We start from the raw sequence: 14203 nt of genomic DNA on the forward strand, positions 1-14203 counted from the left end.
TAACAATGGAACTAGGTGGAGCTTAAGCGCCAGGGCCCGAAGCTTGCAGGGCCCGGTACGAGACTATAGGTACAACTGTTGCTTCTGTCGAAAAATATAACGCAACACAGGAACCCCCGCTAGTGTTTTGGTCTTCTCGTCTGACAGTTTCTGTAGCAGCCTGATACTAGCAAGGGGGGGGGGCTTGGGGGGGTTCCCGACGGCTGCGCGTCGCTTCCTCCTCCGACAGAAGGGAAGCGAGTAAGCGACGCCGTCAGAAGCCCCCTCGCTCAGGAAGGCCCCCTCTCTCAGACCGACAAACGTGTGTTCGTGTTGTTGACAATATCATAGCCTACAGCCTATGTAAGAGGAATATAAACACAAGACGGCGCAAAACTTCATATTTACCCTGCTCTAATGCAACAAAAGTGTGTTCTTACATCCTCCATTTCACGATTTCAGCACTCGTGAGTAAATTAATGTAATTGCTAATTTGCTATTATGAAAGTTTTCAGTGACATTGCACCCACAACTTGCATTGTCGTCAATAATTAATCTGTCTTTAAAACGTTCTAATATTAATATAGCATATTGGCATTGTCTGTTGGTGCACACATGGTCAACAGCATTGTTTGCAAATGTAGCTACATTTGTTGGCCACAAAGACAATTTAGACAAAACATGCTGCTGCATGTTTCTTGTTAATGACTGTATTAATAACCATAAAGTAATCTCCTAGTCCTTACATAATAGTTTAAGCAGAGACTGAAGTTGGAAAGGCTGTGCCCAGTGCGGCTGTGTCTTGTGTGTCAGCGGGCAGCGCAGGCAGTAGTGGATATGCGCTAAACGGCGAAAGGCATGCATGCATGTTAATTAATTCATTAATTAATTGGCTGAATCTGTAGGGCCTTTTGATTTGGTGAAGCGCCAGGGCCTTGAGAGGGGTTGATCCGTCACTGGCCACCCCGCCCCCTGTCAAAAACAGCTAAAATCACTAAAACGAAATAAAGTTGAAAATGAAAAAAATATAATAACGTGCATCTTTTACTTTCTCTAATAACAACCCTAAACATGAACCTTGGCTAATTGAAAAAAGACAAAGTTGTCCTTTAAGAGTTGTAGTATTATTAACTTCTTTCTTTACCTAAACGTAGCCCGCTGTGGTGGTGCTGCAGGCAGCACCCTGCATACAGTCCATGGTTATTAACGTAGCCCGCTGTGGTGGTGCTGCAGGCTGCACCGCTGCATACAGTCCATCTTTACCTAAACGTAGCCTGCTGTGGTGGTGCTGCAGGCAGCACCCTGCATACAGTCCATGGTTATTAACGTAGCCCGCTGTGGTGGTGCTGCAGGCTGCACCGCTGCATACAGTCCATGGTTATTAACGTAGCCCTCTGTGGTGGTGCTGCAGGCTGCACCGCTGCATACAGTCCATGGTTATTAACGTAGCCCTCTGTGGTGGTGCTGCAGGCTGCACCGCTGCATACAGTCCATGGTTATTAACGTAGCCCTCTGTGGTGGTGCTGCAGGCTGCACCGCTGCATACAGTCCATGGTTATTAACGTAGCCCTCTGTGGTGGTGCTGCAGGCTGCACCGCTGCATACAGTCCATGGTTATTAACGTAGCCCTCTGTGGTGGTGCTGCAGGCTGCACCGCTGCATACAGTCCATGGTTATTAACGTAGCCCTCTGGTGGTGCTGCAGGCAGCACCGCTGCATACAGTCCATGGTTATTAACGTAGCCCTCTGTGGTGGTGCTGCAGGCTGCACCGCTGCATACAGTCCATGGTTATTAACGTAGCCCTCTGTGGTGGTGCTGCAGGCAGCACCCTGCATACAGTCCATGGTTATTAACGTGAATGTATAATCCCAGAGTAGACAGTCAATAATTGTGGACAGTCTGTTAATAAAATAAATAAATCCACATTAGTCAACTATTACAATAAACAAGATAGCGGGACTATTTCCATCTGGTTTCTACTGCCCATCACGCAAATTTTGTTTCACCTTCGTGGAATCTGCTTTCTTTCTTGTTGGACGATGCGAAGGCATGGGGAGAGAGTATGTTTTGCACTCTGTCCGTGTGTGTGTCCATCCGTGTGTGTGTGTGTGTGTGTGTGTGTGTGTGTGTGTGTGTGTGTGTGTGTGTGTGTGTGTGTGTGTGTGTGTGTGTGTGTGTGTGTGTGTGTGTGTGTCCGTCTGCGTACAGCTAATCTCCGGCCCCGTTAACCCGATCGATGCCAAATTTTGCACACACACTCCCTGGATGCCAACGATGAACCTCTGCCCCAAATTCTCCAGAACGTCCTGTTATAGTGCCACCAGGAGGCCGACTTTTGTAAAACACATTTTTTTATATTAGGCCTACTCCGCCAGATTCTGTCCAAAAATCCCGCAAATCGTTACACAGTATCTCTAAAGAGCGTCGCAGTCCCGCCTCCTACCAGGGACCAGGAAATGAATCCCAATGCATTTTTCCCATAGACATTTCAACAAGTATTTATTTAAAGACGGTTACACCGCGGACAAAGCCAACTCGAGTCGTGACAACTCATGACAACACAAACAATATTTTGGACCAAAGAAATAATTACAAAGAAGAAAAACAACAAAGAAAGTGTTGTAATCTGCCGTTTTTTTCTTCTTTCTAATTATTTTTTCGGCCCCAAAAATTGTGTTTGTTGTCATGATTTGTCACGACTCGAGTTGGCTTTGTCCGCGATGTAAACGTCTTTAAATAAATACTTTCTGAAATGTCTATGAGGAAAATGAACGGAGAATCATTTCCTGGTCCCTGGTAGGAGGCGGGACTGCGACGCTCTATAGTCATGTGCTCAAGACGGATCTTTCAGATATATCATATTCCATCCTAATTGGCTAACATTGGCTTTCAAAGTTTGCAGGATTGGCCCGTTTTGAACAAAAAGTCTCAAATCATGATCGCAGCGTGCAATTTACGTGAAGACTTTCCTACTAGGCTGAGGAATATATCCCACCCTTTTCACATTGGCCTGTTATAGCGCCACCAACAGCTGGATTTTTGCAAGCACATTTTTGGAACAAAATGCCTCAAATCATCCAATTGCCATCAAAGGCGTAAGAACAAATGGCACCCTTTTCACATTGGCCTATTATAGCGCCACCAGGAGGCCACAACCTGACCTGGCCTGGTGGAGACCTGTGCCCCGAGGGGCACTTTTTCTAGTTGTCTCTGTCGCAGCAGCAGCAGACCATATTTGTATTGCTTATTATTATTAAAGGACCAAGCAGTCCTGAAAGGCTTTGGTCCTTTATTGGATTTGTAGTTATTTTTCTTCCGCCAAAAATAGCAGTTCTGGCTGAACCGTGCAGTCGGTTTTCGCGAAATTTGGAGATATGGTAGAGGGCCATGCCAAACGGTGAGGATGCGAAGCCCACAACCATTGGCCACAGGGTGGCGCTATATTGAAAATGCAAACTTTGACCACGCATAGCTCATGAACCGTTTGACCGTCAGCAATGAAACCTTGATACACATATGCATCTCCTCATGCCGAACAAGAACGGTGCTCTTACTTTTGACCTCTGACCTCTAGATCACCCGCCATTTTGAATTATATTAAAATGCATCTCCTCCCAGGATCTTTGATCAAAATGCACGAAAACTTCTATACATGAGGACCTATACGGACATGGGAAAGTATATTACGTTTTTTTAAGTGAAATAATGAAGGTTTTATGAGCCAATGAAAATTGCCGTTTTGTGAAATTTTGTCTTTACTTTGTTCTGTTGTAGTGCCTGTGGCTTTGCTGACCTCTATTGGTCTAAAGTGCCTCACCTGTCAATCACCTGAGAGTTCTGGCTGCCACACCCTGTGTCAGCTGTTCTTGATTAGTTGCAGGCTATATAAGAGGACTTGTGGCCAGCAGCTCATTGTCTCCCAAACACCCAAACTGAACAGTTTTTCTTTTTGTTGCTGTTATTAGTTAAGTTTCAGATGGGCTGGTCGTAAGCATTCTTGTCCATCAGTCCCTGTTTTGCAATGCAGGATTTTAAATAAATGTGTAATATCTTTGTAAACTTTTGATCTGACTTTGTGTCCTTTTATGTTAGCCCTTGGTTGAGCCAAGTTTAAAGGGCCGTAACATTGCTAGAAACTGATTTGTTTAGTGGGAAACATGTATAAAGAACATGATCCTGATCAAATCAGGTTCTTTACTCATGAATTGATAGATTATTTGATGTTGTACAACAGTGATTTTGAAACAAAGACTGATTTGGACACCTGGCCTTTCAGTTCCGGTTTGTTGTGTCCTGAAAGGATTCCCTTGCATGGATGGTTCTGGTACCGGATGGTACCCAGACCTGGCGAGCCGACCCGGAACTCTGAACCCCCCTTCACCCACAAATGTGGTAATCTGGTTCTCCAAATTGGAGAAAGAGACTGCTTTCCCTGAACTGAATAGGAACTGAACTGGGACTTTTCAAGTCAACAACTTAAAGTGGGCCCCATTTGTTTGTTTTTCATGAATGTTCAAAGCTGTTTATTTTCTCTGAAGTTTAATAATCATTTTTCAGTTAACCTTTAATCCCTGTTTCAGACTAATTTCATTGGTTTTCACTCATTGAGCTCCTCATCCGAATCTGGTATATTTTCTGGTTTATACGCAGTCAATTCATAAACCTTATCATTAGTTATCCTTGCGCAACTTGCTACAAAAACACTGAATGATTTTGCTTGTTAGCTCGGTAGGTAGAGCTCTTGCCTTTGCAACACAAGGTCATGGGTTCAAATCTGGGCACCGCCAACTCTGTGTATGAGTCTTCAAGAACCTGCCCCCCACTATAAAAAACCGACCCTGTCACAATTACATGGTCTTTTTCTCAAGTTTAGTCTTCCATGTTTCTTGTGCATATTATTCTTATTACCTTCCTGCTTGGACCTGCCTTATCGCTGCTTGCAGCTTTTTGTTTCTAGTTATTATTATTAGGGACCAAGAAGTCACGCAGTGACTTTGGTCACTCTTTGTTATTGTGTTTATTTTTCTTCTTCTTCTCCTTCTTCTTCTCCTTCTTCCGCCAAAAATAGCTGTTCTGACTGAATGGTGCAGTCGGTTTTCGCGAAACGCTGTAATCTGGTAGAGGGCCATGCCAAACGGTGAATATGCGAAGCCCAAGACGATTGGCCAAATGGTGGCGCTATAGCGCTCAATTTAAAATGCTAACTTTGAACGTGCATAGCTCATGAACCGTTTGACCGTTGGCAATGAAACTTTGATACCCATATGCGTATCCTCGTGCTGAACAACTTTCGTGTTCTGACTTTTGACCTCTGACCTTTAGATCACCCGCCATTTTGAATTATATGATCAGTACTTTATTTTATTCTCCTTCTGCCAAAAATAGCTGTTCTGACTGAACCGTGCAGTCGGTTTGCGCAAAACTTGTCAACATGATAGAGGACCATGCCAAACGGTGACTATGCGAAGCCCATGACGATTGGCCAAATGGTGGCGCTATAGCACTCAATTGATGCAAAACGTGCAAAACTTGCAAACTTTGAACGTGCATATCTCATGAACCGTTTGACCGTTAGCTATGACACTTTGATACACATATGTGTCACCTCATGCCGAACAACTCTTGTGTTCTGACTTTTGACCTCTGACCTTTAGATCACCCGCCATTTTGAATTATATGAAAAACAGTTCAAATGTAACTCCTCCCAGAATCTTTGCTCAAAATGCACGAAAACTTCTACACGTGAACTTTGGACCTATACGGACAAATAATCGTAACACATTTTTTCTAAGTGAAAAGATTCAGTTTTTATGAAGCAATGAAAATTGCTGTTTTGTGAATTTTTTTCTTCTGCCTCTAATACACACATATGCTTATGTCACTTAACTATGCGAAGCCCATCACGATTGGCCTAATGGTGGCGCTATAGCACTCAATTGATGCAAAACTTGCAAACTTGCAAACTTTGAACGTGCATATCTCATGAACCGTTTGACTGTTGGCAATAACACTTTGGTACACATATGTGTCTCCTCATGCCGAACGACTTTCGTGTTCTGACTTTTGACCTCTGACCTTTAGATCACCCGCCATTTTGAATTATATGAAAAACAGTTAAAATGTAACTCCTCCCAGAATCTTTGCTCAAAATGCACGAAAACTTCTACACGTGAACGTTGGACCTATACGGACAAATAATCGTAGCACATTTTTTCTAAGTGAAAAAAATGAAGTTTTTATGAGCCAATGAAAATTGCGCGCGCACGCACACACACACACACACACACTAAAGTTTATACTGAATGATGTTACTGTTTAGAATGAGTCAACTGACTGTGTCTGCATAGCTCAGTTGGTAGAGCTCTCGCCGTTGGACCACAAGGTTGTGTGTTCAAATCCCGGTAAAGACAACTCAGTGTATCCATTGTGTGCTGCAAGATTTGTGATGACTCAACTATATAAATATTGAAGTAGATTACATTTGACCCATCAGGCACTAGGACATGGCATCACAATAATAGAGATACTAGTAACTGAAATCGTGTAATAAGTGTATTTAGTGTAATAGTAGTGAAATAGTGTAATAAGTCTAATTTTGTAATAAGTGTATTTAGTGTAATAGTGTAATAGTGTAATAGTGTAATAGTAGTGTAATAGTGTAATAAGTGCAATGTGTAATAACGTACTGTACTGTACCATACTGTGCTGTACCGTACTGTACCATATGGTACTGTACTGTACTATACTGTGCTGTACTGTACTGTACTGTACTGTACTGTAACGTACCGTACTGCACCGTACTGTACGGCACCATACTGTACTGTACTGTACTGTACTGTACTGTACTGTACTGTACTGTACTGTACTGTACTGCACTGCACTGTACCATACTGTACCATACTGTACCGTACTGTACCGTACCGTACTGTACCGGGACATGTTATGAGCATGTAGATCTGCTAATTTCTAAAAGTTTGAGTACTTATGCTGAACTAACACTGAATGATTTTCCTGTTAACAATGGAGTATCTGATTGTCTCCGTGTAGCTCAGTCAGTTGAGCTCTTGCCCTTGGACCGCAAGGTTGTGTGTTCAAATCCAGCTACTGACAACTCAGCTTGTCAGTCTTATTTGTACATATTGTTGAACGCCCTGTGGGCTATATCAGTGAGATCAATAACTTTAAAGACTGGTGTGATAATAGCCACCTTATGTTAAACACCACAAAAACTAAAGAGATGATCTTCAATCCAAATCCATGGTTATGAACGATTGTCTGCCTAACACACACACGCATGCAGCCACGCACGCACGCACGCACGCACGCACGCACGCACGCACGCACGCACGCACGCACGCACGCGCGCACGCACGCAGGCAGGCAGGCAGGGGCAGGCAGGCAGGCAGGCAGGCAGGCAAGCAGGCAGGCAGGCAGGCAGGCAGGCAGGCAGGCAGGCAGGCAGGCAGGCACGCACGCACGCACGCACGCACGCACGCACGCACTCACACACACACACACACACAAGACATGCCTAAAATGAGGACACACCTTCTTGTTACCAAATCAGTAAATGGTTTTACAGTTTACAATGTATTCACTGATTGTCTCTGTGTAGGTCAGTCAGTAGAGCTCCCGCCTTCGGTCCACAAGGTTGTGAGTTCAAATCCCGGTACCGACAACTCGGCTCGTCGGTCTCATTTGTGCGTGTTGTTCTTATTGCGCATTGTTCTTCTTCTATCTTGGTCCCGCTTTATCGCTGCTTGCAGCTATATTTATTATTATTATTGTCTCTACTACTGTAGTACACGCCTACTAGTACTTCCTTCCTTACTAAAGTCACGTGACGCAAGGCTTGCCTCCCACTGGCCGGAAGAGAAAAATAGGTGGGGGGTGATTGACTGCTCTGGCGGCCAACCTATGTAGTAATATGTAGTCTGTTTGGTAGGGGCCCCCTATTAAAAGGTGTCCCCCTAGTAGGGGGACACCTTTTAGTCTGTTAATTTCCCAGGTTTTTCTACTGTAGGCTATCTTATTTTGAGGCAGTGTTCTTGTGCTTCCTGTCTAGTTTGTTATAACCTGTCTCTCCACCCTGTTTATTTGTTAACCCTAGTACTGTGTCCTGTTTTTCCCGGCCTATCCCTGTGTTGATTGTCAGTTGTTTCACTTGCGTCCTGTTAGTGCTGTATATGTGTAATTTAACTCACCTGCAGTCAGTCCTTCTGTCAGTGTGAGACCAGTATTGTTGAGCCTTCTGCATGTACAGTATTTATAATCAGTTTGCGTTTGTGTTATTTTGGTCAGCCCTGTTGGTTATTAAACCTTCCTCACCTTTGCCTGCCTGCTTGTCCTACATTTCGGTCCTATTACACACTCATAACCTTACATTATGATGCTATCAGATATCACCCTCTCTGGATCCCCTCAAGGGAAAAATGGAAAAATAAAGGCTGGATATTTGATGCATGTGATCATAATATTATATTTCCTTTGTAGGGTGGAAGGGTGATAAACTGTATCAGTCCTTGGGCTGACACTGTGTGATAACACTCCCAGGGCTGATACAGCTAACTGTCCAATAAGCACAAGCCAAAGGGCCTCGCAATGGAACTCCACATTTGATTCATTGAGGCAGTTAATCTATTTATTAAATTAAAGTGCTCAAATGCTATTTTCTCATTGTCTTAATGAATAATAAATATGTAAAGCTATGGGTATGTGATGAGCAAATTATGACTGAGCCAGCATTCGTCATTCCTATTGGTATGTGACTTCGGGGAATAATGAAGTGTAAGGTAATAATATATACAAATCTTTTAGACTCATGGAAACACAACACGACCATTAAAGATGATCTAATTCAATACTTTAAAATCATACTCGTCAATCTATCATCACTCTAATGCAACTCTCTTTGTGTGTGCGTGCGTGTGTGCGTGCGTGCATGCGTGCGTGCGTGCGTGCGTGCGTGCGTGCGTGTGCATGCGTGCGTGTGTGGCCTTATAGCCCATGGCCTTTTGGCTGACCACAGTGCTCTCGCGTCAGTGGCTGTTAATCAAAGTCATATAAGCCTACATTCATCATAACCTCACACACACACACACACACACACGCAGCCATGTGAGTGTGTCTGTGGGCATGTGTGCATGTGCACGTGTCCATTTTTACCGTTGAGTCATTACTTTCTTTCTGCGAAAGCACTGGTCTAAGCACTAAAACACATCCAATAAGATTCATAATTTGTCTGGAAAGAATGGGAGAAGGAGATGGAGAAGAATGAGACAGACAGACAGACAGACAGACAGACAGACAGACAGACAGACAGACAGACAGACAGACAGACAGACAGACAGACAGACAGACAGACAGACAGACAGACAGACAGACAGACGATAGATAAAAGCATTTAGAAATGCACGATAGAGAGACAAAAACATAAGGCATACCATACAGTATAGGCCTATATGTCCTGTATGCTGTATGTATGTCTATGTGTACAGATTGACATACATAGATCTGCTATTAATAAATGCTACGCTCCACGCCATCCGGCAATTGGTGTTTTTTAATGCTTTTCATTGATCGAGTCATAATGCTACTCACATTAGCATCTGGTTGCTAGCTGTTGTTGTCATAACAATGGGTCTTGGAGCGTCGTCACCATGAACACTGATTATATCTGTTTCTTTCAATCGCCTGTATCTCCTATTCCTTGTCCCAGATGGTATTTTTGGTCAAAACAAGGTTTATTCCACGGCCCAGAGTAAATTCTGTGTTGCCTTCTATCAGACTCGGTTAGCTCTGTTTGATAAACAGGACGTGACTACTGACTACGCATCGTCCAACTTCCTAGTATAAGATCAGCACCGGAAGTCTGGAAATGTGCAGGCTTTACAAAATAAGAGCTGAACGGGGAAAAATACTGGCGTGAATTATACCACAGTTATCAATAAATGCTGGCATAGTTTGTGTTAAATTATTTGTATTGGTTTATAAAGCTCTCAATGGTCTTGCACCTTCCTACATCCACGAGTGCCTGCCTATATGTCCCAAACCGCCCCCTCAGGTGCACCACTGCTGGACTGCTCAAGGTGCATAAAAAATGGCATCTAATATGGCAAAAAATATGGTTTCTGCTTCTACGGGCTAACGGCCTGGAATAAACTCCCACGGTACAGCCCTCTGTAGACGTGATTTGCGTGATTACATGATTTGCAAACGCAGAGCAAAAGGATCTGTGATTGTGGATATAAATATTCTGTGACTATTTAAATTGTAAGGAAATACAAAAAAGGTCTTTCGCTATGTGTATTTCTAGTGCATCTGTTCTGTCTAGGTCTTTGTCTCCTATATTGTTATTATCATGCCTAAAGCATGAAGGTGAAACATTGAAGGTTTTGATTGATTGATTGATTGATTGATTGATTGATTGATTGATTGATTGATTGATTGATTACAAAAAGTACAGAGGTACAGGTACATATATTTGGAAAGCTAGAAGACGGGTTGAAGGAGGGTATATGGAGTCACACTTTTTGATGACTTTTGGTGGCATAATAGTAGAATGAATTTATCCCCATGTTTGTGCCAAACTTGGGGGTAATGAGATCAGTGGAGCTCCCTCTGATGTTGTGCCTGTGGGTGTTTCTCAGTCATCTGAAGTAGTACAGTACATGGGCACTGGACACTGGTCCCTTGAGTACGTGAAAACCAGGCCCGTTGCAAGTTGCTGCATAGTCTCTGAGCCTCAGTAAAAAGGTACAGATAAAGACACAAATACTGATACAGACACAGATGGCGATTAGTACAGGTAGGCACACAGAGACAAATACCCAATAAGATTCTGATTAAAGTGCTAATCCCCCTCTCCCTCTCTCAGTAGTGCGGTTAACATTTAAAATAGAAGTTGTATTTATTCATGGTTTGGGGATAAATAGAAGAAAAACCTTTGTGGTAGCTTAAAACATTAAAACATTCATATACAAATGCTATGAGGACACTACTTCAAAGATGTGAAATTAGCTGAAAATAACCTGGTTCCTTTGGGAGGTCAGAAGCTATGACCAACAGCGAACCGGGATTGTTTCTTTCCATGGGCCATTGTTGTGATTGATAGATCAATGTAGCAGCGGAACAGGGACAAGGGCCTAAATAGGCCAGTCAATCTAAGATAAAAAAGGGCCTGACCCAAAAGAAATTACAATAGTAATCGTTCAAGGTTTTTTATGAAAAAAGCTCTCCATCTCCTTTCCCCCAGTTATCCGATTTCTCCCTGTCTCTCACAGTGTGTGTGTGTGTGTGTGTGTGTGTGTGTGTGTGTGTGTGTGTGTGTGTGTGTGTGTGTGTGTGTGTGTGCGTGCGTGCGTGCGTGCGTGCGTGCGTGCGTGCGTGCGTGCGTGCGTGCGTGCGTGCGTGCGTGCGTGCGTGTGGGTGTGTGTGGGGATTCTTAATCAAAGCAACTGCCCCTCAACTAACCCAGCGCACTACAAAGCCAACATCATCGTCATCATCATCGTCATCATCATCCATGGGAACCAATCAATAATTCAACGCTCTGCCCAGTGGATCACAACGTATGGAAATGCATTCCCCTCAGTCAGAGCGCTCCCATACATGGGAAATGGGCTATACACAGAAGACCAATAACACAGAGAAAATGGCAAATACAAGCCTATAATCCTCAGTTACTGCGCAATAGTCCTAGCCCCAAGGCCTGGGGAGCAGAAGTGTCTTTGCAGGGTGTCATTTGAAATGCAGACACAGTAATCAAGGGGATTTGAAATACCAATGGAGCAATCAGAAGGGTTCAGCCGCTCAGGGCTGAAGGATAATATGGGGCCATATTATAATACAGTGAAGTGTTTATGTCCTCCCTTGTTCTATACCTGTTTGTGTCCTCTCTCTCTGGCTGATTAAGCCTATATGAAAAGATGGTATGGCTCACCTCTCCTCATTGTCAAAGACACGACATGAGGGTGTGTATTGCAGTTTTGTTTCCTACCCACCCTCCTTTCCTCGTTATTGTACCAACTCCCTCTCCTATCTTGTTACAACTTTGTGTAGGCCTATGAACCTTTAAGCAATTAAGAATAAACAAGTCTTGTTATTTTCACATTCACGCCCAAGCATTTTTTTTAATTATACAGTGTTTTTTGATTGGGTTCCAAATGCCCAGGGTTAGGAAACTTGTTTAAACCCTGTTTGGGATTGTGTAAACCATTAAGACAAGTAAAAGCATGGAATTGTTATACTTGATTAAAGAAAGAGCATGCTGGAGGAAATATTGAGAAAATATTGTTGGAGAAGGCTAATGAAGAAAAAGAGAGAACACATTTGTAGAAATGTGCTTCAGGCTATGGTTCAACTCATTCATTTCAGAAGGTGGATTTTCTTTACTTTCAAATAATTATGGAAAACCTTTTGGCATGGTTAGGCCTATTTGTCCTTCGTATTGTCTGAAAGTCAATGACTTACTAATGCAATGCAGTTGCTGCTGAACTGAAAGTATAGCCTACATTTGAATTTAAAATGTTAGTCATCCAGACTGTTTTACAAGTGAAAAGTAGAATAAGTTTTAAATTCAGACAGTGCTAGGGAGTATGAAGTAAAAGCAAAATGGATACCATCTGAATAATGGTCAGTGGTAGGGTCAGAGAGTGCCTAGACAGTGTGTCCCCCATAGGGTTTTAATCTATTTTGGGACACAGACTTTTGTGGGTCATGCGCAAATATCATGTTTTTACATTGATTTAAAAAAAGGGAAAAAAGACAATCCCAGGAGGTTTTCAGAGAAGTAAATAAATAAATAAGAACGTCAAAATGTTTGTGAGCTTGTGGCTATTTTTTGCTACCTTTGAAATAGGTCTTACGTCTGAAGAATATTTTGATGAACCACACTGACCATGTTTTCTGCTATTTCACATTTATGGGACAGTCTAAATTAAGTGCAAGCTTCATGCTCTTTCTATAGATGGTTTCAGTTGCAGACCATCTGCTGAAACATTATGTCATGACACCTAGGCTAGGGTCTCAGACTCTCAGCAGGGTTTCCAGGCCAATGTTGATCTATCAGGCTATTTCTAACAAAAGCTGCAGGTTAAGGTGTCAATCATGTGGGTGTCCTTGCAAGGGGTTGCCCTAAATAACTGTCTGTCCCTCTGAGCTTTTGCATGTACCTATATATTCTGACTCAATGTAAGGATGGTGTTCAGTTGGACTGGCCACCACGGTGGTCAGCCATCCAGGCTCCTGCTTGTCTTCTGCTGTATTCTGTACTCTGCAAATAAAACCGAACTCCGAAACATCTCTCTGCCTGCCTGTGCCTCTTCATCCGTCTGTCTACACCAGAACTTCTCCGTTTTGCCTAAGTAATTTTGAGTCTGTATGCGGAGGAGAGAATGCACTCTCCTTAGATAATATACAACACGTGACGTCATAGTCCTCTTTTGGATCTCAAATTCAAGCTGAAAAGGTTTGGGAAACACTGACCGAGGGCTAGGGCTATGTGACAATATTCCTATGATATGATCCGACAACTGTTGGGTAATAATGACTTTAGTGAGAGAGACTTTGGTCTTGGAACTGCTCATTGCAGTGTCTTGAGGCCACAAAACATTACTGCACAAAATGTTCTGACAGCATTGCCATCTCACGTCAACACAGTTAGTCAAAATAATGATGAAGTGAGTACCATACAGTAGTTACAGTATCTCTGCATTTCAGCCAATTAGCTGAATTGTTTCTGCCCCCCTTTCTCCCAGTTTAGTCAATCGATGCCATTTCCCACGTGCCCCACACATTTCTGTGCAGTCTCGTCACTGCTACCCTACTGTCTGTGAGGATGCAGGCACTGGGAGGATGCAGGCACCTCCACCATACTCCTCACCGTTCAACAGTCAACACCCCACTGAAAGGCAGTGGTGGACAGTAATGAAGTGTCTTCATCCTTGTTTTATCTGTACTTTATTTGAGTATTTGTATTTTTGAATACTGTATCTTCCACTTCACTACATCTCACTACATCTCACTACAAGTCTCATTTAAAATATGTGACCCAGCTTGACTGCCATCGTGCAGCCTCCAACTTTTCACCAGAGGAGAAAAACTGCATTTGTATTATATGTTGATCCAAAATGGGAAAAAAATTGAAAACAATGTGAAAAACTATTTCTTAAATGCCATTCTTTGTGGCGACTAAGGAGGCGGTTTGGGACATACCTGGGCAAG

The sequence above is a fragment of the Electrona antarctica genome (assembly GCF_951216825.1).
Source record: "Electrona antarctica genome assembly, chromosome: 11".
NCBI classification, from domain to species: Eukaryota; Metazoa; Chordata; class Actinopteri; order Myctophiformes; family Myctophidae; genus Electrona; species Electrona antarctica.